Raw genomic sequence first — 23137 nt, forward strand, 5'->3', positions numbered from 1 at the left:
TGTGTCCGTGAACAAAGTTTCTCACAGACATCGTCCTAAAAGCATTTCCTCTACTGAGGGTCTCCTCTTGGACAGTTCTCAGTTGATATTTAGAACTAACCAGGACACCATTCAACCCAGACCAGGATGACCTTGGAGAAGTTCCCGGAGTTGTTACACCTGGTGGAGCTTGTTCATGGCCAAGAAGAAAGAGCAATTTGGATGAAGCCTCTTGTCCCCATAGAACCAACCACCAATTTAATTTTTGAGACCATTTCTGACATTGAGTTTTTATATGTAGTTTTTTTATATGACTGGATTTCTTTTGGAGGGGGGAGATGAGTTTTTTTTGACAGAGTTTCTCTGTAGCCCTGGCTGTCCTAGAACACTCTATAGAGCAGGCTGGCCTGGACCTCAGCGATCTGCTTGCTTTTGCCTCCTGAGTGCTGAGATCAAAGGTGTGTATGGTGGCATATGGCTTAGACTGTCTTCCTTCCTTCCTTCCTTCCTTCCTTCCTTCCTTCCTTCCTTCCTTCCTTCCTTCCTTCCTTTCTCTTTCTTTCTTTCTTTCTTTCTTTCTTTCTTTCTTTCTTTCTTTCTTTCTTTCTTTCTTTCTTTCCTTTCTTTTTGTGGTTTTTCGAGACAGGGTTTCTCTGTGTAGTTTTGGTGCCTGTCCTGGATCTCGCTCTGTAGACCAGGCTGGCCTTGAACTCACAGAGATCCGCCTGGCTCTGCCTCCTGAGTGCTAGGATTAAAGGTGTGTGCCACCACCGCCTGGCTGACTGTATTTCTTTTAGTGTGAAAGTATTTATTATAGTGAACATTTAAATACAGGATGGTGTTTGTACCTCTCTGTCGTACTTTATTATTTTTTCAAGCTTTGTGGATTGAGGGTGGTGAAGAGCGAGTGAAGCAGCTTCCACCTTAGTAGTGCCGGGTTAGTGTTGGGGACATTATTTTAAGGTGTATTACTTTTGTTCCTGTTGCATCTGTTTAACTCTATGAACCTGTGACATCTGACTGGTCTAATAAAGAACTGAACGGCCAATAGCAAGGCAGGAGAGAGAGAGATGGTGGGGCTGGCAGGCAGAGAATATAAATAGAAGGAGAAATCTGGGAAGAGAAAATTAAAAAAGGAGGAGCCAGAGAAGGAGGAGGACTCCAGGGGCCAGTCACCCAGCTACACAACCAACAAACCACGGAGTAGGAGTAAGATTTGCAGAAGTAAGAGAACAGGAAAAGCCCAGAGGGAAAAGGTAGACTGGATAATTTAACATTAAGGAAAGCTGGCTAGAAACTAAGTCAAGCTAAGGCCAGGCATTCATAATTAAGAATAAGCCTCCATATGTGATTTGGGTGGCGCCCCCCCCCAAAAAAAAGAATAAAAAACATACAACAACAGTTTAGGCCCTTTGGGATGCAGTGATCAAGCTGTAATAAGCCAGCCAGTTTTACTGAGGTACTTTCCCTGGGCAAAGTAAAGGTGGCAGAAATGGGGTCTGGCAGGGATGCAAAGTGGAAGAAAGGAAGAGGCATATCTTAGTCAGCAATCTATTGCTGTGAAGAGACACCATGACCACAGTGACTCTAAAAAGGAAAGCATTGAATTGGGGCTGGCTTACAGTTTCAGAGGTTTAGTTCCCTGTCATCAGGGCAGGGAGCATGGGCATGCAGGCAGACGTGGTACAGATAGCAGGAAGAGAGAGACACTGCACGGCTCAGGCTTCTGAAACTTCAAAGCCCACCCATAGTGAAACACGTTCTCCAACAAGGCCACATCTGTCCCAACAAGGCCACACTTCCTACTCCTTTCAAATAGTGTCACTCCCTGGTGACCAAGCATTCAAATCTATGGGCCTGTGGGGACCATTCTTATTCAGACTGCCACAGGGCAGAAGCTAGGAGAGAGCCGCACAGCTCTCCTGTGTGAGGAGGTCTTTGTAACTGCTTTGTCATTGGCTGGAGGAGCCTGGGGTCACGTGACATCTCAGCTGAGTGCAGTTGAATTCTGTCAGTTTTATCCCTTGTAGTTGAATAGCAATTTTATCATTCTAAAAGAAAAGCAGTCATGTGAACACCTTCGTGTTGGCCACAAAAAGGTGTTTCTAACTCTTAATGGATGAAAATTTCAAACGTACAACTGGAAGGAGCAGTATGGTGTAGCCAAAAGGTGTGCTGATGTTCTTATAGGATGAACAGGAAGAATGATGGGAGAAAAGTGCTGCAGAGACCAAAGAGATGTGGTAGTTGGGTAGGGGGAGGGCTGGGACCATATCGGTGTAAAGGAACCAGTTTGGTGTGGTTAGAGCAAAGGACTTTTCATGGATGCTGGACACAGTTGGGCAGGTAGGTAATTGTCAGGGACCCCTCAAACCTCATGGTTTGCAGGGAGATGATCCATGTGATGTGAAGAATGAAACTTGGCCAGCACCAGTTTTACAGGTGCTGGGTCAAAGCATCCAGAGTCTGACCTCTCAGTTTATTTTTCGTACACATTTAAGCACAGCAAAACTTTGCAAAAAGGTTCCACATGACAGTTATCACAGCAAAGCTTTAGGCATAGCTACATAGAAACTCCCTAGCAAGGTAGCAAAGCACCTGTGACTGTTGCAATGAGTTCTATTGGCTGATAAACAGAGCTGAGGACTGTGGCCTAGAGAGGAAGGATTTGTAATAAGCACTAAGGATGGGTTCTGTTGAGGGAGAATGCAAGGTACATGGGGCTGTCTTAGGGTTTCTATTGCTGTGAAACGACACCACGACCACAGCAACCCCTGTAAAGGAAAACATTTAATTGAGGTGGCTAACTTGGAGTTTCAGAGGTCCAGTCCATTATCTTGGTGGGGAGTGTGGCAACATGCAGGCAGACATGGTGCTGGAGGAATAGCTGAGAGTCCTACATCTTGCGGGCAACAGGAAGCAGACTGAGACACTTGCTGGTATTGTGAGCATAGGAAACCTCAAAGCCCACCCCAATAGTGACACACTTCTTCCAACAAGGCCATACCCACTCCAACAAAGCCACACCTCCTCTTCTCCCTATGAGAATATGGAGGCCAGTTACATTCAAACTACCACAGGGGCTTCTTATAAGGATGAATTCGAGTCACTGAGAGACAAAGCCCAGGATTAGGGCCTAAACAATTCTCAGAATTTGGGGGAAATTTGGGTGAAGGCTGGCTCCATAGAATAGCAAAGGATCACCAGGTTGTTTGACCACTTTCACTCCAGTATTCCAGGTGACCAGGCCTCATTCATTTTCTTGCATTGAAGAAAGTAGGACCATATGTTTGACAAGCAGGTTCCTCCAATGTTTTCTTTAAGCTGAGCCTCCTACAGGTAATTCCCTTTGAGTATCTCATACCATTGACAGTTGACATGTGTGATGGCTACTCCAGTAGCTATGTGGTAAGGAAGAAGGATCAGCATGTCTGGAATGGTGGGAGTTCTCTTAGATCCTGCCAACATTTTACTCATTTTGAGTAAAGTAAAAATGTGATGCATCTGGAATATTGCCGTCTCTGTAAAGTGCATGCTCTTGGTCAGTGTGTTCAAGTGATGGAGAAAGAAACCCAAGACAGAAAGGAGAAAAGAGGGAGAGGAGGAAGGAAAAGGAGATGGGGAAGAGAAGGCGGGAAGGAAGGGGGATGGGAAGGAAGTGAAAAGGGTTGATCTGCTCAGCTCTGGGAAATCCACCCATCTTCTTCACTCCCTGCGACCTCACCCCATGTAGCCCATATTGGCCTCAAACTTCCTATGCAGCAAGACAATGACTTTGGACTTCTGACCCTCTGGCCTCCACCTCTAAATGCTGGGATCACAGGCTTGGTTTATAGAGTGCTAGGGATTGAACCCAGGGCCTCCTGCATGGTAGGCAAGCCCTCTACCAACTGATACCAACTGCTCGTGGTATCACATCCTTGTTTCTCCGTCTTACTCTGACCTCACAGAACTCTTCACAGCACACTTCTAGTGCCAGCCTCCCCAGCACGTGTGCTCTGGGATCTGCTCTTTTGCCTCTGGCTTGGGTCTGCTCCTGTGGACTGTTGGGTAGTCTGCTTGGGGGGCAACTAGAAGAGCCAGAGAACCCATGCTGGCAGGGCAAAGCCTGTTAGATGTAGAAAGGGATCTAGAGAGGGGATATATTAGGGGAGTTGGCTCCCACCTGGTGGAGGCTGAGAAATCCCGTGATAGGACACCTGAAAGCTGCAGACTCCTAGAAGACAATGGTATGGTTCCTTGAGAGAGGTCAGGCATGAGAATCAGGAGAACAGAGTCCAGTTGCCAGTCAAAGGCCAAGGGCCTTAGGACCTGGGAGGTACATTTCTCAGAGAGATTGGTGAGTGAATCTGGAGGTTTGACTTTCCTTCCTTCCTTCCTTCCTTCCTTCCTTCCTTCTTTCCTTCCTTCCTTCCTTCCCTCCCTCCCTCCCTCCCTCCCTCCCTCCCTTCTTTTTTTCTTTTTCTTTTTTTTTTTGAGACAGGGTTTCTCTGTGTAGCCCTGGCTGTCCCAGAGCTCACTCTGTAGACCAGGCTATTCTCAAACTCACAGAAATTCACCTGCCTCTGCCTCTCAAGTGCTGGGATTAAAGGTGTGCACCACCCCTGCCTGGCTGAATTTTGATTTTCAAGGATAGGAAAAGAAGACAAAGCCACAGAAAGGGAAGATTGCTGGACTAATATAACATTGAATGCCAGCTCCTGACCCAAACTCCCCATGAGTATTGACTGACTTCGCCTCACAGCAACTGTCTAGCGGCTGTAAGCATTTGAGGGCCTAGGGCAGCACTTGAGTTTTGCCACCAGTAGGTGGTGCAACTGGACTGCGGTGACCTGAGTAGCCTGGTCCTGCAAGTCTCCTCACCCCCATTTTTGTCTTCCAGTTGGCCACATGTTCCCTAGAAACTTGAACCAATTTAGAGACTGAGTGTTCCTGAGAGTTCCCTTGGCTTCCTCTTGCTATCATTCGTCTTGTAGTGTTTTAGCATTGTGATCCATGGAAAATGCAATTGTTTTCTGAAGTTAGATTCTTTTTTTATTTTTTATAGTCTCCATTTTGAAAGCTTTCATCAGTTGCCCGATGATATTCAGAAGCCTCCCGTAAAACGCTGGTGTGGTTCACTTTTTGTTGCCGTTTTCATCTTTATTACGGAAAATGTCAAGCATCTATAAAAATAATAGCAATGAGGTAATGAGCTTGATGTCACTATTATTCAGCTTTAACAGTTATCAGCACATGGAGACTCGGTCTTCCTGTGTTCCTCTCCTCACCTTCCCAAGTAATCATCTGAGCATAGCTACAAATATTTCTCTATTTTTGAAAGGCACCCCCTTTCCCAAAATAACCAATATACCACCACCACAATCCAGCAAAAGTTAATACGATTTTTCTAAATACCATAGAACATTTAGTATCCCCAATTTCTCCTTTTTTATGCAAGTCTGTTAATCTACAGATGCCTTTTTTATTTCTTTTTCCTGGGACTAGCATGACACTAGTTTTTTCCTTACTTCCTCTAGTTTTTATTGTCATGGAAACATACAATACAACATAAAAATGACCACTCTAACAATTTTAAATGAACAGTTGTACCCATTATTTTTCAATACCGAGGTGATCAAAATATCTGACAGAAACCATTTATGGGAGGAAAGAATTTTGGCTCCCACTTTTAGAGGGATTGCAGTCTATCACATGAGGTGGCGGAGTCTGTGGCTGGAGTATGTGGTAGATTTTTCACAGGGTGACTTGACAGGAAATAGCTCAAGAACAGGGGTAGGCAAAACCTTGGCTCTTAATGACCAACTTCTGCCAGCTAGGCTCCACCTCCTAAAAGCTTCACAGCCTTCAAAACTGGGGACCAAGCACTCAAAACATGAGTCAGTAGGGGGCTTCTCAGATCGAAGAGCTAGATGTGGTTCTCGGACACTAAATATATGCACACTGTTCTCCCATCATTATCATCATTATCATTTACACCAAAGAAGGTTTGCATCGTCCTAAACTGAAAACATGTGCTCATGAATGATAACCACACCACCGCTTTCCCTACGTTCTTCAACACTTGGCAACCACTTCGTTTCCTTTTCCATGGAGTTGACTGATCTAGGGAGCATCATATAAATGGAATCGTATGGTAACTGGCCTTCTGTGGCTAGCATTTTTCACTTAGCATAGTGTCTTCAAGGTCTGTCCACATTGGAGCCCATAAAAGAATTTCCCTCTTTTTAGGATGATTAATACTGCATTTTATGGGAGCTGAAGAGATGGCTCGGTTTTAGGAGCACTGGCTGGATTTCCAGAGGATCCTGTTCAATTACCAGGGGATCCAGCACCCTCTTCTGGCCTCCACAAGTGCCAGGCACACAACTGGCACACAAACATACATGCAGGCAAAACACTCATACACATAAAATTTGAAAAAGGAGATTAAAGAAAAAGTTCCATTTTGTGCATATACCCCACTTCATTAATTCACTGGTGACACAACACAAAGAACTGATAAATGTTTGTCATGACAGAAATGCTAATCACACATTTTATCATTACTTACTGTATACATGTATTGGAGTATGCTATAGTTCATAAGTATGCAAAATAATTCTTATATTTAGTGAAAGACAGAAAAACACACTACGAAACTAAACATTAAATTACCATTCTATTTATTAATTCCTCTAGTGCTACATATCAAAAACAGGCAGATACTTGTGGACTCATGCTCAACATCCACAGTGAAGGGCAAGAGCAACTCAAATAACCTCTGTCTTAAAAACATTTGTTTTTTAAGCCAGGCGGTGGTGACACGCACCTTTAATCCCAGCACTTGAGAGGCAGAAGTAGGCGGGTCTTGGTGAGTTCAAGGCTAGCCTGATCTACAAAATGAGTTCTAGGACAGCCAGTCTGTTATACAGAGAAATCCCATCTTGAAAAACCAACCAATCGAACAGACAAACAACAAAAACAAAACACCCCCAAACAAACCATTTGTTTTTCATTGTGATAAAGCACACACAAAACTTTCAGTACTAACCATTTCTAACTGGGGGGTCCTGTTTAATAGTATTAAGCATATTTACATGGTTGGGCAGCTGATTGTCAAAACTTTTTCATCTTCCCCAAATAAAACTTTATTCCAGGCTTTAGAGTCATTCCCTCTTGGCTGTATCACTCTCTGTCAGATTGCAAAGGCAAGGATGTGAGGCAGGCAAGCGTAGGGATAGCTTAGCAACCAGGGACCCCACTTGACTTAACTATGCACACATACCTCTTTCCCACAATGTACTTAGTGCCTGTGACTTCTACCTGTAGTATGCATTTTAGGGCCTCAGGCTTCATTTGAGTTCTGCCTCCGTAGATGGTGGCAGAGCAAAGGCTTGTGGTCACTCACACCCATAGCTCCCTACTAACCTCTATCTAGTAAGTCCCCTTTTGTGGTCAAACATGTCCTGAAACATAGAAATTAGGAACAGTAGGACAATCCAGCCTGGACTAGTTTTGGGCATATGCACACTCAACAAGGCAAACTGTGTCCACAAAGCAAACTTTTAGGGAAAAACCCCATCTTAGGACTATGTCTGGTTGAGCAGGCATGTGATTAAAACCTGAAGCATCGTTAAAAAGGACGTGTGAAGGGAATAAAGGCTTACAGAACTCAAGCCTTTCAAAAAACTGGAAAACCACCCATGCTTTGCCCCTTAACAACGCCTACTCCTCTTGGACCTACAAAAGAGTCTCAAACAGTAACTGAGTTCTCTTGAGAACTCTACCTCAGGTAGCTCACTGTTCTCTTGAAGCATATCTAGGCTGTACATCTGCTTTGCTTTGGAATAAAATTCTTTGCGGTGTTGCTATTTGTGTTCATTTACTCCTTTAGTTTTTTGACTGAGATTCCGAGAACCTGGAACCTCCTGGCCCAGACAGAGACAAGAGGTATGCAGGAGTAAGTGGTCACATTGACAGACAAGAAGTCAGAGAAAGCCTTGGTCCTGCCATCCTTCTCGAGAGCAGGTCTTCAGTCAGCCTAAGGACCTCTGACCAGATCCCACCTCTTTAAAGTCAACCACCTCAACACTGCCACACTGAGGACCAAGCTTCTAACACATGGATCTTTGGGGAACAAACAAGTTCCAACTATAGATGCCACCATCAATGTCACCTCCACAAATCACACCACTGCAGAGTCACCCAAGTTCTCTGGGGACCACTGTCCACTCATGAAAGTAGCTCCCACTGTAGAATGAGTGGAGAGGGCCTGAGGACAGGAGACTGGGTCCAGATTGGAATCCTGGCAGCCTCAGACTTATGACCTTTGGGAAGTTATGCAACCTTTGATTTGCATGTCTCCGAGGTGCAGAGGCTGGCCCAGACAGTCCCCTAGACTGACAGTATTCTGCTATTTCAGGAATGCCTCTGGTTTCAGAAGTTCTTTTGTGCCTTTAAAAAGGCTAGTCAATTTACTAATTGTAACCTGAAAGTCCTTTTGATATTAAAAAATTCTCTTGCTTTTTCTTTGTTCTTTGAAAAATTAGAGCTGCAGCAGTTCACAAAGCCTCAAGCCTATATTTATAATCAGCATTTATTTCATGGTTCTGAGCCATTTGTCACAATTCCTTTTTCTTCTTTAGAATTAGTTCTCTAGTGGTTAATGGCATAGAGCAGAAACAAAATCACTTTTGAAAAGGTCCTTTAGGAGTTATCGGATTAGGGTCCACATGGCTCTTGGACAGAATTGGGTCTCAGAAGGGACGGCAACCCTGTTGTGGAATATTAGTTTAAGATGTTTTACATTTATGCTTTGGAATATCTGTTTAATGATGTAAACATGTGTTGCATTCTTTTATGTTGCATAACTCTTTTAAGTTGTTTAACTTTGTAAAGCTGTGTTACTTTGTTTTAGAGCTGAACAGCCAATAGCTAGGCAGGAGAGAGAAATAGGTGAGGCTGGTAGGCAGAGAGAATAAATAAGAGAAATCTAGTCTTGAGAGAAGAGGGAGGAGCAAAAAAAGGAGAAGGAGAGAGGATGCCAGGGGCCAGTCACTCAGCCATACAACCAGCCACAGATTAAGAAAGAAAGAAAGGTATATAGAATAGAGAAAAGTAAAGCCCAGAGGCAAAAGATAGACAGGATCATTTAAGTTAAGAAAAGCTGGGAAGAAACAAGCCAAGCTAAGGCTGAGCATTCATAAGTAAGAATAAGTCTCCATGTAATTATTTGGGAGCTGGGTGGCAGGCACCCAAAGAGTAAAGAAAACCCAACCAACTGCACAGCCCTGTCCTGAGGAGACAGAGAAGAGTACTGAGGGTAAAAGTGGGCGATGCAGAGCAGATTCGCTTCAGTGTAGTTGCTGGTTTGATGGTTGCAAGGAAGAAGCCAGAAAATGTCAGTCAGGACTCCAGAGGAGATGGTTGAGATGTGTTCAGGGAGGCCCATGGCGGTGGCAAGCCATATAGCACAGGGTCATATGCAGGCAGTGGGCCTTATAACCTGTAGGTTAGAGGACCAATAGGGTGGATCTGGTTGAGTGTGCCTTTCACGGGTACTGCTAGTTACATCCTTAGGGGGTTGAATCCTTTGTCATGCACCCTGTAAACACTGGCTTCCAATGACTTGAAAATACTGATGAGCACAAATACCAATTTTATCCAGTGTGTAGAGGAAAATGTGAAGGGTAATTTTCTGGCCTTGTGAATGAACATTCCTCAAAATAAGCTGTGTCTGGGTGTGAATGAAAAACTCCTTGGAAAGCGTCTGTGTCTGCAGAGATTGATGGACTGATTGGAATTTCAGTACTGTGGAGAGATTGGAATTCTGCAGGTTCAGAGGCCAGTTCCTTTATCTTGGGCTCGTTTTGGCCTTCCAGAACAGCCATTCCGTGCCCCACTCTGTATCAGAACTAACATCTCTGATAAAAAAAAAATAAAAACCTCTTAGAAGTTATTAACTTAGCAGAACACTAGCTTCTGCCAAACCCAGGGCTAAGAACGCCATCAGATAGCATCTTAGACCTATAGAATAGCTCCTACATCTTGTTGTACCTGCCTCTTTGTTACCCACCAATGTATTTTAAACTTGCTTTGATTTATGACTTTCTCTGTTCTATAAAACTATAAAAACCTTATGAAACTGCTTCCACATTGGAACATGGAATTTGGGGCAACCTAAATCTGTATTCCCAGGCCATGGTCTCTTAAATGGCTGCAGGATAAACTGTATCTTTTTCTCATCTCTTAAAGAGGTGAGAGCTGCGGTTTTTACATCAACACTATATTTACTCCTTAGAACTAAAGAATACCAATCCAGACTGACACATCTACCGACCCTCTGAAACGTTTAGGCTGTGATTGTTGCATTTCCCAAACTAACCTCTCCTGCTGTTCACAACCCCTTTTTCCTTCCACACACAGCCACCTGCAGGAAGTGGAAATGAGGAATGCAGGGTGTGCCCATTGATCAGGGAGTGCCCAAACACTCTCCACCAGGCCTTCTAACTAGTGTGAGAGAGCAGTACCATCATGACGGGAGGCAAGAGATGGCATTGGTTGGAAGGGGCTGTTTGTGTAGTTCACTGAGTCTCAAAGGCCTTCAGAGAAAGTAGAGATGAGACCACAGGCAGAAGGCTGCAGAGTACGTGGATGAAGCCTGTGAGGGGTCAGGAGTCTGTTCTGGGATACCGAAGGTGAACGATGCCCGTTGCCACTGGATGTTGTAGACCTGGGGAATGCTGTGCACAGAATGTGAGAATGGACGCTTGGGATCACACATGGTGATGGGCAGATCCCTGAGTTTACTATATAAAAAAGCTGGGTGTCCACACCCTGGGCTGAGCCTGGTAAATCTACCCCCTTTATATTCCTTAAGCCCATCACAGGGGGTATGTGTGTGGGGACTGTGCTGTCATGGGCTTTTCCTGTCCATACGGACATGAAGGTCCAGCTTCACAGGCTTCTCCATCCTTCAGGACACTAAGATGTTATCTTCCTGGGGTATTAATTTTGGTTATTTGTATTTGGATACAATTTAAGTATTTTAATTTGCAAATGCCTGTAACCTTAAGAAATCACATCTAGCTACATTACAGGGTAGAATGCAACCTGCAGAAGTTCATGCTTCTCACTTAGTGCAAGGCATGAGAACACAGCTGAGGTTCCCTGTGATTTAAAATACATTTATTATTGTTATGAAGCTGTAATTTGTACAACCTAACCTCATCACTTTAAAGTGTAGAATTCAGTTATCTGCACAATATTATATAATTTTTTTCACTGTTCTTCTGTTTAAAGTTTTTTGTTTTTAATAAAAGAAGTCCAGGAGGTCCCTGGCTCTGCTGCTTTGCCTCCAGAGCAAGATTTGCTGCATAAGAAGAAGGCAGGGAAAACCTTTTATTTGAAGGGTCACTCAGAATGACAATAGCCATGACGTAGGGCTCTGTGTCTTCAATTCCCATCAAATCTTTTTCCTTAGTCACCGCCCCCACTTCAGAAGCTGCTCTTGAGAATTTGAGAGTTTATTATGCTATGTGGATTATTACTAGAAGAAACACGGAGAGAGCCATCCTGCCGTGGAAACCACTGAACCGCTAAGGACCACATAGCTTAGAAACGGAGACACCAAGGGGCTGGCTTTGCTTTTAATCCGGTCTCAATGTTGAGGCAGGTGTCCTCTCAGTTTCCTTGTTCAGGTGCACGTTTCTTGTGGTTTTAACAACTAAAGCCAGCATTCCCCCAGAGACCAACAAAAGCCAGACCCAAGGTGAGTTTGTGTCTTTCTGCAGAGACATGAGGTGAGATTCTAGGCAGCACAGATGATAGCCTTCCACCCAGGGCAGCTCTCAGGGTGTATTCAGGGTGGACCATATCCAGGTGATTCTGTTTACAAAACTTCACAAGCAGGCTTAAACAAAGGCAAGTCCTGTCTTCATCCCTGGCCATCAGCACTGCCAAATAAAGATTCTGAAGGAGGAAAACAAGACTTTGAACTTGCATCTACTGTGAGATTTTCTTTTATTGAAGATGTTCCTGAGAATTTGAGGACAACTATACCTTCTCAAAGCCATCTGGCAAAAATCTTGGTGCCTAGATCCTAGATCTCCTAATTTTATACTCATGGCAAGTTCCAGGAATTCCATGTGTAGGTGAATGGTGTCTGTCTCTTTGAGAATGGTACTTTGTATTGCTCTGAATAAAAGTGGCCATTCTTCAAAAGCGAGTGTTTTTTTTTTGGAGCAACATTACATGGATCTTCAATCTTGACAACAAACAATCAGGGTTGTCATTAGACCCTGGTGACGGGTTGCTGAGGTTAAGAGGTAAGTAACTGGATCACATCCCTATAGCTTTCTAGGAAGCCTCTGGGCCCTCAGTCTCCCACGATCCCTCCCATGTCCTTTCTTGTGAATCATAAGAGTGTGCTGAATAAAGGTCACAGCGAATAGAATTACCATGGACCTTGAATTAGGTAGATATGATTCAAATTGCACTTCTGTTAATCACTAGATGAGAAACCAGGCAAGTCAGCTACCCAAGCCTCAGTTTCCTCTGCTGTAATTGTGATAATGATGCTTGGAGAGGCTATTGTGGGAGTGCAGTGGGCTGAACACTTCAAAGTTCCAGCACGGCATTGGTACATTGTGTCGCACATCAGAATATCAACAAGTGATACTTCCTCATTTCTTCCATATTCATTTTTGTATGTGTCGTAGCACCTGGCATGAAGTAGATACTCAAGAAATATTTGTGGAAATATTCAAACGATTCTGCATGGCCTTGTTCCATAAGGACGTCGTGAAGTTGGACCCTCTCCAGAAGCTCCCTGGGAGAACAAAAGGAGCCTTGAAACATGTCAAAGCTCCTCGCCGCTACAATCTTTGGGATGAAGCAGAGACAAGAATAATGCTAAAAATAACAACAGCACTAAAATCCTGAAGTCAGATCCGCGAGGTGGAGAGCTGTTGTTCTCTGAGAAGCAGCAGCAGTTGAGGACTGTCAAGTATCCTGAAGCACAAGGGACAATTATGTGACAAGAATGAGCTCCTGGACTTGGTGGATTGTTGGACAATAACTACACCGGCCAGGGAGAGTGTGCTTTTGTAAATGTATCCTTGCTTGAGAACAGAGAAGAAAAGAAAAGAGTCTTAAATGTGCACCGGATGGTAGGGGGAGAAGGCGCCCTCCCTGAGATGGAGGAGTGGTTGACTGAGGTCCAGCTGCGGATGGAGTCAGGAGGGAGTTTGTGTGACACAGTCTACTATTGGTTCCCAGGCATGTCCCTGACAGATGCTGCTAATTGGTCAGGACAGGTTTTCATGCACCATCAGTTGGAGTCCATCTGATCCAACTACTTATTGCCCCTGTCTCCAAAAAGGGATGACTTTGTGCCGATTTAATGCCCAGCATTTCAAAGTCCCTTTTCTTCCCCCAAGAAACTTCAGTTGGGTTTCTGACAAGGCTAGGTCTTAGCCTGAACAATTTGAGAATGCCATGGGAATTTTAGTGAAGCAACCGTTAATATTTTTAGTTCTCTTCCCAATGCACCTGCCCTAGAACTCATACATAAGCCTGTGCACCCTAGAGAATAACTATAATGGCAACCATGCCACTACATCTAGAATGGGCTTTCCACATCTTCTTTTTCTGTAAACTCTTCTTTTTCCATTTCTCTTCTTTGAGATGAGACTTTCTAAGATGTTCATTCCTTATGCTCTGGAGTCTGCCAGATCAACAGTTACATCATGATGCTGGTCACCCTAAGCTGGTCAGATCCTACAGTCTGAAAAATACCCATCAAGCCATGCCCCTTTACAGTTTTTCCCCCCCCTCTGGGACAGAGACTTGAGAAGCCATACTGTGCTGTGACTTCATAGTCTGTAATTTATGGTCATACCTAATACCTGGCTCCTCCTTGCTCCTGGTCACACAGACTGAGCCATGTGGTGTGCACCTGCCATACCCTAAAAGGATATACAAGTCAGTCTTTTTCTTGGTCCAGGGTATTCCCTGAAGGCTTTTCTCTGCCAGCCCCAATCATCCTGTCCATGAAGGCTTTCTCTTCTTCACTTTAAGCTCCTCCCTGGGCTTTAAATGGAAGCTTCTCTTTCACTTGAAGGCCTTATACGTGTTGTCTTGATGTGATATTCTGTCCCTTTTAAAGTATATGATAGTCTGTCTCTTGCTTTCCCACACCAAGGCCCAATCATTGCCCTTCACCATCACAGTAGCTCTGGGAAGCTCAGTGCCCTCAGACTGCCTCACCTGCAGAAATGTGGACAGTTTGCCCCACATGTGGAAATGTAGACAATTGGTTCTCTGTGTCCATGGGCTCCAAGTCTGCTTATAAAAAATTTCAGGGAAATTTGCATATATACTAAACACAAACAGGTATTTACATAATTTTCTGAGGAGCATGTGTAGAGTTTATGTTTCAAATTTACAGGAGTCTTATAGGAACTTAGTAAGCTGTTCTAGGAGCTAGGCAAAGCCAGCCTAGTTTTACTGTTAATTTCCAGATTGTCTGGAATGGTTTACATTCCCACCAGAAAGTGTCTACATCCTCACCCCAGTTTGTTGTTATGCAATGGTATTAGTGCTCTGAGAGGTTTTTTTTCTTAGGTTTAAAGAATATGTTTATTTGTGTTTATTAAACAATAAACATGTTTATTGTTTGTGTATGAGTATGCACATGTGAGTGCAGATACCTGGGGAAGCTAGAGGCCTCAGATCTTCTGGAGCTGGAGGTGTAGACATGAGTACTGGGAACTGAACTCAGTCCTCTACAACAGCTGTAGTGGGTAGCCATTCCAGCTTTGATCTGGAAGTTCCAACCCCCATTGAGTCTTCGGCAACTGTCACACCTACAAGGCGGGGCCAAGGGAGGCGCCTGGAGACCCGAGATCTGGATCAGCGAGCTCGCTCGGTTCCGGGACCCTGGATGGTGGAGGTGGACCAAGCTCCAGAGAACACCGCTGGACTGCGATACACCTTCCCCAGACCCCGCGACCTACCTATCCCTTAATTTGTAAGTTACGCCATTAAATAAATTTCCTTTTAACTACGTGGAGTGGCCTTAATAATTTCACCAATAAACAGCTGTATGTGTTCTTTCTACATTTTTTTTTTTTTTTAGGTTTCCTAATCCTCCTCTTTCTTCTTTTTAAAAATGTATATGCATTCTTTTTGTTTGTTTGTTTTTGAGACAGGATTTTTCTGTATAGACCAGGCTGGCCTCGAACTCAGAGATCCACCTGCCTCTGCCTTCTGAGTGCCAGGATCAAAGGTGTGTGCCACCACACCTAGTTGATGTAGACACATTTTACCACACCATAGTTTAATTCCTTCCTTGCTTCTAAGATCCCCCCCCCCCCAACCTTGCACTGAAATTCACTGCCATGGCCCCTTTTTTCGAGTGAGGGTGACTTACTTTGAACAGATTCCTAAGAAAGCCTAAAGGGAATGGAGTCAAAGGGAACGAGCAGGTGGAGTCTTGCTGTGTGTGACCAAAGAGGCTGAGAAGGTTGTTTGCGGTTAGTGGACTCTAGGTAACTCTCTGTGAGCGTCTGTCTAGCTCCTGGCTGTGCCTCTCTGTGGATGAATGGCGTTGGTGTGTTTGAACTGATGTGGTGTGGTGGGGAAGGGTAGGTGTTCCTACAGTCCTCAAAAAAACCAAACCAAAACAAAACAAAAAACATGGTCACATCCACTCACAGAGTACCTCCACTCGTTCTGACCACACCCCTGCCTTTTGACATGTTGGTTTGCACGTTGGACATTTTTGTTTCTCTCTCTCTGTTAACGATGACTTAGCTCCTAAGCCTAGGGCAAACGCTCCTAGTATCATAGAGATTTGCAGACTGGCTCCGCAGCCTGTGCTCCATTACGGTATTTTATTCGCCCTTCAGCCAAGCTCTATCCTCTTCAGCAGGGGCATTGCCATGGCAACCTCCCTTCTTTGGGCAGTAAATATGGGTGGCAAGTCCTACATGCTTAATATGTTTGACATTTTACTTTCAAAATATTCTTTAGGAGAAGTTCAAATTGGCTGCTGAACAAAATAAATAAGATTTTTTTTTTTTTTTTTGTCATCAACAAGGGCTGAAGGCGGCAGCTTTGATAACAGGAAAGGCCAGGACTGGTCAAAAACTCGAAACCAGAGTGAGCCATTCACTTCTCACTGCACTTGAGACAAGAAAGGAATGGAAAAGCACTCAGCGCAAAGGGACACTGACTCAGACTCCAGATACTGTTAGAGAAACCTCAAAGTTAAGGGCTTTTGGGAATCAAGTGGGCCTATTCCAAAGCCAGTCTCGGGGATGTCTAGGCTTTCGCCTGCCTCCTCTGGAGGTGTTTCTTCTATATACAGCGCATTTTTGGAGTGCGCGCGGGCAGTTCTCTTTACGCTGGAAGCCCTTAGGTATGCATACACATCACGGAGCATGCTAAGAACTTTCTAGAAGTTGATAATGTTGGCTCGGGAGAGACAAGCTGGCCTAATGTCCTTCTCCACTACATTGTGCCATCACAGTAGACTTGCCCTTATTTAGCAGTTTTTGAAATCAGAGAATTAAAATAGAAAATTTGCAGCAAATCGCTTTAAGACTTAAAGTTTAAGTGTTGTGCTTCTTGGCTTCATATTTCTTCCCTCTTCCCTTGTTTATTTACTTCCCCCTCTGCTCTTTCCTCCATCCCTTTCTTTTTATGTGTATTTTTACATGTATTTTCCCCATTTGATGGTCCCCTCCTGTGTAGTTGGGAGACACTGTGGTGTGGCAGAAAGCATGCCTTCCTAGTCATTGGTGAGGCAGTCTTGATAATGCTGTCCTAGTCTGCTCACTGATTTTCCAGAACACAGGACTTCAGTGCTGAGCCCAGCACAGCCCTGGGCGTGATGGGACAGTTGCTTTGGCAAAATAATTGAGCTTTTCCAACTTTTGTGTCTTTAACTGTAAAACAAAGATGACAACACTTCATGGGGGTAAGGTAAGGGTTAGGGCTAGCCTTAGGACTAGGGCCTGGGTTAGGGCTAGCCTTAGGACTAGGGCCGGGGTTAGGGCTAAGGCTAGGGTTAAGGTTAGAGTTAAGTTGAAGGTCAGAGATAGGAATAAGGGTAGGATTATTTAAGTTTTAGGGATTGTTAGGGTTAGGTTACGGCCAGACCCAAGTTTATCTGTAGGTTTGAAATTACTATTCAGTGACCATTCAAAAATGCCCCAAATTATGTTTTCTGATTTATCAATAGATGATAATTATCACAGTGTTAATATTGACTTTTTAATTTACTTTGAATGGCTTTTACATAAATCGACACTTAGATGGTTGTTTAGACATCTTGGTAGACATATTGAGGACCCCTAAACCTTCTTTAGAGATATCATGTCCTTTGCACAGCCCATGTGGGACCCTTTGTTTATAGATTCTGTGTAGTGAATTCCAGTTGTTATATCTTCAGTCCCTGATTGGGCTTTCCCCACACAGCTGGTTTGGTTTGGCCTTACCAGCTGCCAATAAGAGGCTCCCCAACTGGAAGCATCCTAACCTTTTTCTACTGCCTGGCTCTTCTGGCCAGGAAGTGCTGCTGAGAACTGGCAGGCGTGGGCTGAAGGTGAGGTTCATGTGGCCTCTTTGAGCAATAAGAGGCCTAACTGGATCCTTTGGTTCTTGTTTTGGTCCCCCCTTGAGCTTGCTCTGTCTCCTTCGTGGTCCTTTTCCTCACCAGGGTTTGTGCCTAGTGATCAGATGGAGAGATGGATGTCAAAGGGTCTCCAAAGGGATGTGGAGTAGAACATACTGTTAAAGGCAGTCTCTGGTTTCACAATTAGTTTATTTCTTCTTCCAAGGTGCCTGAAATGCATTTTCTGTTTTTAAAAATCATCTGCTTTCAGCTTTTAGTTTTTGTCTAGATTTATTTGAAAAGACTTTTTGTTTTGGAGACAGGCTTTCTTACTGTACAGCTCTAGCAACTAAGCAAACCAGACTGGTCTCGAACTCTCAGAGATCTGCTTTCTCTTGTCCTTAGAGTGTGGCGGTTAAAGGCATTCACCACCATACCTGGTTAAAAATTTCATTCTTATTGAATAAAGAAGAAAATTATATCTCTAACTAGAAGCAACCAATTAATATATTTCCAGGGCATTTTTCAATGTGTTCTTTAATAATCCACATTGGAAAAAAACTCCTTAGAAATATATTTAAAATTTTATTTTTTTGCTTTTATATATGTGTGACGTGAGTGTGTGTGTATGTATGTGTGTTTACCTGTGTGTGGGTGCATATGTGTGTGCGCACAAGTGTGTGGAGGCTCAAAATGGACTTCATATGTCTTCCCTAGCTGCTTCTCATTGCATTTACTGAGGCAGGGATTCTTGCAGAACCTGGAATTTGCTGACTCCAGCTTGTCTAGGTAGCCAGCTTGTCTGGGGGTACCCTACTTCTGACCTCTGGGTGCTGGAATTACAGGTCAGCCATCACATTACCTGGCTCTTGTGGTTCTGAGAATCTAAACCCAGGTCTGCCCAGTGCCCACACAGGTGCAGCCGGTGCTCTATCTGTTGAACCATCTCCCAAGCTCTATTAAAACATCTTACTAGTTTTAATACTTGTATCCTAGCTTATTTATATATAAAAATCATTTCAAGTCTTAGACTTTTAGACCCAGTTACACCATTTTAAACAATTATTTGGTAATAAGTTCACCATTTTCTTCCTTAGGTTTTTTTTTTATTTTAATTTTTTAAATTTATTATTATTATTATTATTATTATTATTATTATTATTATTTAATTTGGATCTTGCTGTTTTGTGATGATATCCAGGCTGGTGTCACACTTACAACCTTCCCATTTCTGCCTCCTGAATATTAGGAATATAGGCGTGTACCATACACCTGGCTGAAATGTTATCTTCAATTCTTGATTCCCTACATGCTCATTTCACGTTTGCTTGGGACATTATGAATAGAATACCCTGTTCCTTTTAAACTCTGGATTGTGAGGTGTTGAAAATCAGCCTGACTGAAGCTGGGAGCAATATAGTAGTTCAAAACCATTCCCGAGGCATGCATGCATGCATGCATGCAAATGCTTAAGAATAGAAAAATCAAAGGAATGCTGATCCTTGAGGAAGACCCTGAAATCTCGCTGTGTGCATGTATGAGTGCATGAGCTTGTGTGGGGGATTCCTGGTGACTGGCTAGAGGCTTGATCCCCCCCCCAAATATTTTCTTATCCCCTAGCTTTTGTCCCTTAAGGTCCACAGGTAAGATGTTATTTTTTATTTTTTCTCTCTCCTGAGTGTTTTGCTGGGACATTATGCCCAGCAAAACCCCCATTTTTTCTTTTCTGCCTTTTATTTATTTTGGGTAGGATCTTACTGTGTTTCCCTGGTTGACCTAGAATTTGCTATGTAGACCAGGCTGGCCTTGAGCCTACAGAGATCCACCTGCCTCTGCCTCCTGAGTACCAGGATCAAAGGTGTGTGCCACCACACCCAGTCAAGACTCCCATTAGTGCATTCCAGGAGTCTCAGCAGGTCCGGATGGGAGCAGCTGGGCAGCCTCTCAGTCTGGTCATAGCCTGGAGATTATCCAAGAGGCCAACAAAGAAAGAAAATATAAAAATATGTTATAAATAATTGTAATTGATCCTGCAAACACTAAATGATAAACCCGAGAACCACTTCTCCCCCTTCCCCTCCTTTCCCCTCCGTTCCTCCCTTTACTTCTCCCTTTCTCCTTTTCCCTTCCCTTCTGTTTTCTGTTTGGTGCTGTGGACTGAACCCAGGGCTCCACACATGCTCAGTGTGCTCTCTAACACTGGGTTACTGTGGGAGGATTGCCCATTTCTCTGTGAGAGGCCCCCTTCCACTTTCCCCCCAGGGTACTCTTGAGGAGGGAGACATGAGAAATATTGAGATAGAAGGATAGAGGGGAGAGAAACAGAAACACAGGGTAGCCTCAGGAGGGCCTGGATCATTATCCACTGGCCCCTTCTGTCTCTCCTAAAGGGTTGTTTATAGGAATGCCAAGGGTGGAGCAAAGACCTTCCCTTAGCTCAGCCAAGTGTAGACTTTTCCAATCACCTAGTAACCACACACATGGTTAAGCAATCCTCTAATGCAGTCCTGCTGGGTGAAGCAAGCTCAGGTCTTACTAGGAAAACTTTATGGGCCTCCACAGACTGCACTCTTAGCCTTGAGGATCATCTTAACTACCTTTGTAATTTCACATACTTAAAATTGAATGCGAAATTTTAAAATTATTATTTTCAACCACTGACACTTTTCTTTCGAGACCTGGGGGAATCTCGTAGGACTTTTTTTCTTTATCATACGCTGTTTGGTAATTCGAGAGAGCCAGAAGTTAGAACTCTGAAATTTTCCTTGTAATTCAGGCACAATCCAAGGAGAAAGTAATGAAGTAACTACACTCATGCCCAGGCCACTGGCCCTGGTTAGAATTAGTGAGTCAAAAATCAAAAAGAATATAAAAAGATGTGAACGTGGAGTGGGGACTTGTTGGGAAGGGGCTTAGGGAGAATGGGAGGAGAATAAGTGAATGAGTATGACTGGAATGTATTACATATGTATATGCAATTGTTGAAGAATGTGTTAATTATAAACATAAGTGTAAAGAAATGAAGCAAACAGCATCCTCAGGACACAGCTTCCATGGCACATAACAAGTCTGTATCCTGGCTGGGTATCCTGAGCTTGGCCAGACTAGGTGTTGATGTTCCAGCTAAGGAAGTGGTTTTGGGATGGGGAATAATTCACAGTCCAATGGACTTTGTCAGGATCTCTTCTCCTGTGCATGTCGGCAAAGGCTTCCTGCCTGCAGTGTGACCAGCTCTCCCCACCATGCCCTCAGAAGATCTTCTCAGGAAACAAACAACAGAGCAGGGAAGAGAACTGAGACGTAGGACAGAGCAAGGCAGACTCTTGCTCGTGTCTCTCAGTGCAGCCATGCCTGAGCCGACCTCGGCCTCAGCTAGCCCAGTTATAAAAGCTAACATTCTGTTTGTCTTAAAGTTGTGAAGTGTTCACCAGTTCCTTTCACAGGTCCTATACGTCATTACTACTGTGTCTTTAGTACCACATTTTGTAGATAAGGGGACCGAGACTCAGGAAGGTGGGATGCTTTGCTCAGCCTGATAGCTGGGGAGTGGCAGGACTCAAGGCAGAGGGTGAGCTGTTTTGACTTTGCAACTGACTCCATTTCTGTCCCCGGTACCGATTCAGTGACTACAGCTTATCATGCTTCCCCCCCAGCCCTAGGTCAAGAGGACAGGCACTGGCTCTCTTGTTTCACAGGGCTGTGGACAAGCCAACAACGTTAGACACTTTAGTTTGGTGTATTCACGGTCAAACGGGTTAAACTGGTGCTTAGATCCGAGCTTCACTCCTGGTTGTTCCAAGAACCTCGATTCATTATGGCTTCTGACTCAGAAACCGTTACCCAGGCTGGGCCCAGACCTGACTGGCCTCCAGGCATCTAGGCTTCTGCTCTGGCAGACACAGATTCTGCAAGCAGAAGCAATTCTGGAAAGATGCACTCAGCTTTTGAAGTACTGAAACTTCTTCATTTGCTCATATCCTCATTTCAACACTTAGGAAAAAAGAACAGAATTATTCAAATGGAAGTTAACAGTGTTTTTAATATTTAAGTAACAAAACATGGAGATTAATACTCAATGCATACAATATGACCGAGCAATAACAAAAAGATGACAAAGCACAGTCTCTAGGGAAGCTTTTAAACAACGTGTTAAGCCGGGCAGTGGTGGCGCACTCCTTTAATCCCAGCACTCAGGAGGCAGAGGCAGGTGGATCTCTGAGTCTGAGGCCAGCCTGGTGTACAGAGCGAGTTCCAGGACAGTCAGAGCAACACAGAGAAATCCTGTCTCAAAAAACCAAACCAAAACAAAAAATCCCCCCAAAACAACAACAACAAAAAAAACCAATGATGTGTTAGACAGAGAACTACTAACTGAAAACACAGCTGGGCCTCACTGCCTTTAATCTGACCAGGGACTTTCTGATGGGTGGGTAGGTGGGGGTTGGGGGAAGCTCACTGTGTCCATAGTCTCAAAGGGACGACCTTCCATTCGGACCCCAAGAACCTTGATAACTTTCACGCCCTCAGTTGCTCATTTTCACCTTCTTCTCTCCCTCCTCTCTTGAATTCTTTGATCTGTTCACTTTTAGTGTCACCTCAGATAATGAGTTTCAGGAAGACTTTCTTCAATATAGTCTAAACCACTGGTGTCCCAGTGGGAAGGACTCTGTGTGCTACCTGGAGACACCCCTGAGTATTCACTCAACTCCTGGAGGCCACTTTTATATGCACTATTAATGAGAGGACTGCCCTTTCCTCTGTAACAACACTGTGGCCAGGCTCTTACAGCACTATTGCTGCTCTGGGCTTGGGTGGGTTTTAGTGAGCATCCTCATCTCCGTTTCCTGGGAGCCTCTTCTGGCTGCACATTGGGATGGAGTTCATGTTTCTCCTCCAAAGGGCAGTCCTACAAGCACAGAGAAGGGTGTGGCCCACATGCTAAGGACTGGTGCAGCTGTCAGAACCACAGAACTGACCGCAGGGCCAAGGGAGTGCCACTGTTAATTGGCAGTGACTATAGCTACGCCAGTGAGCATGCACAGGCTCACTATTCTTTCTGAAAAAACGAACCAGTTTCAAGCTGCTTTCTAGAATTTGGGATTTGATTTTTTTTTATTTTTTAAAACAAGGGCTGTACCTATGAGTACTCGGGTTGTGGAGACCTCAAAAGAAACAATTAGGATCAAAAGTGTTTCATGAAGTTTGGATTTATGCAGAACCTTATAGAGTACAATATAGACAACGTCAAGGAATGATTCCCATCCCCCCACCAGATTTTTCTGTCTGTAAGGGTGAGGTTAATTTACAGCGATATTATATACCATTTTGCTAATGTACTATTTATTATAACTGTACACAGGACTCAGGTTACCAAAAACTCCACTTCTTTCTCTTCCAAGGAAAATTTTGACTTCTGACAAAAGGAGAACCTCAGGTGGAAAGCTTTGGGATGGTCTTGTTGAAATTAGCAGAGGCCAAGAGAAGTAAACAGGCTGGTTTGCCTCTACTGAAAACCACTGAGTCGCCATGCGAGTGTCTCAGATGGTATGTTGGGGA

This window comes from Peromyscus eremicus, chromosome 7, assembly GCF_949786415.1.
Source record: "Peromyscus eremicus chromosome 7, PerEre_H2_v1, whole genome shotgun sequence".
Lineage (NCBI taxonomy): Eukaryota > Metazoa > Chordata > Mammalia > Rodentia > Cricetidae > Peromyscus > Peromyscus eremicus.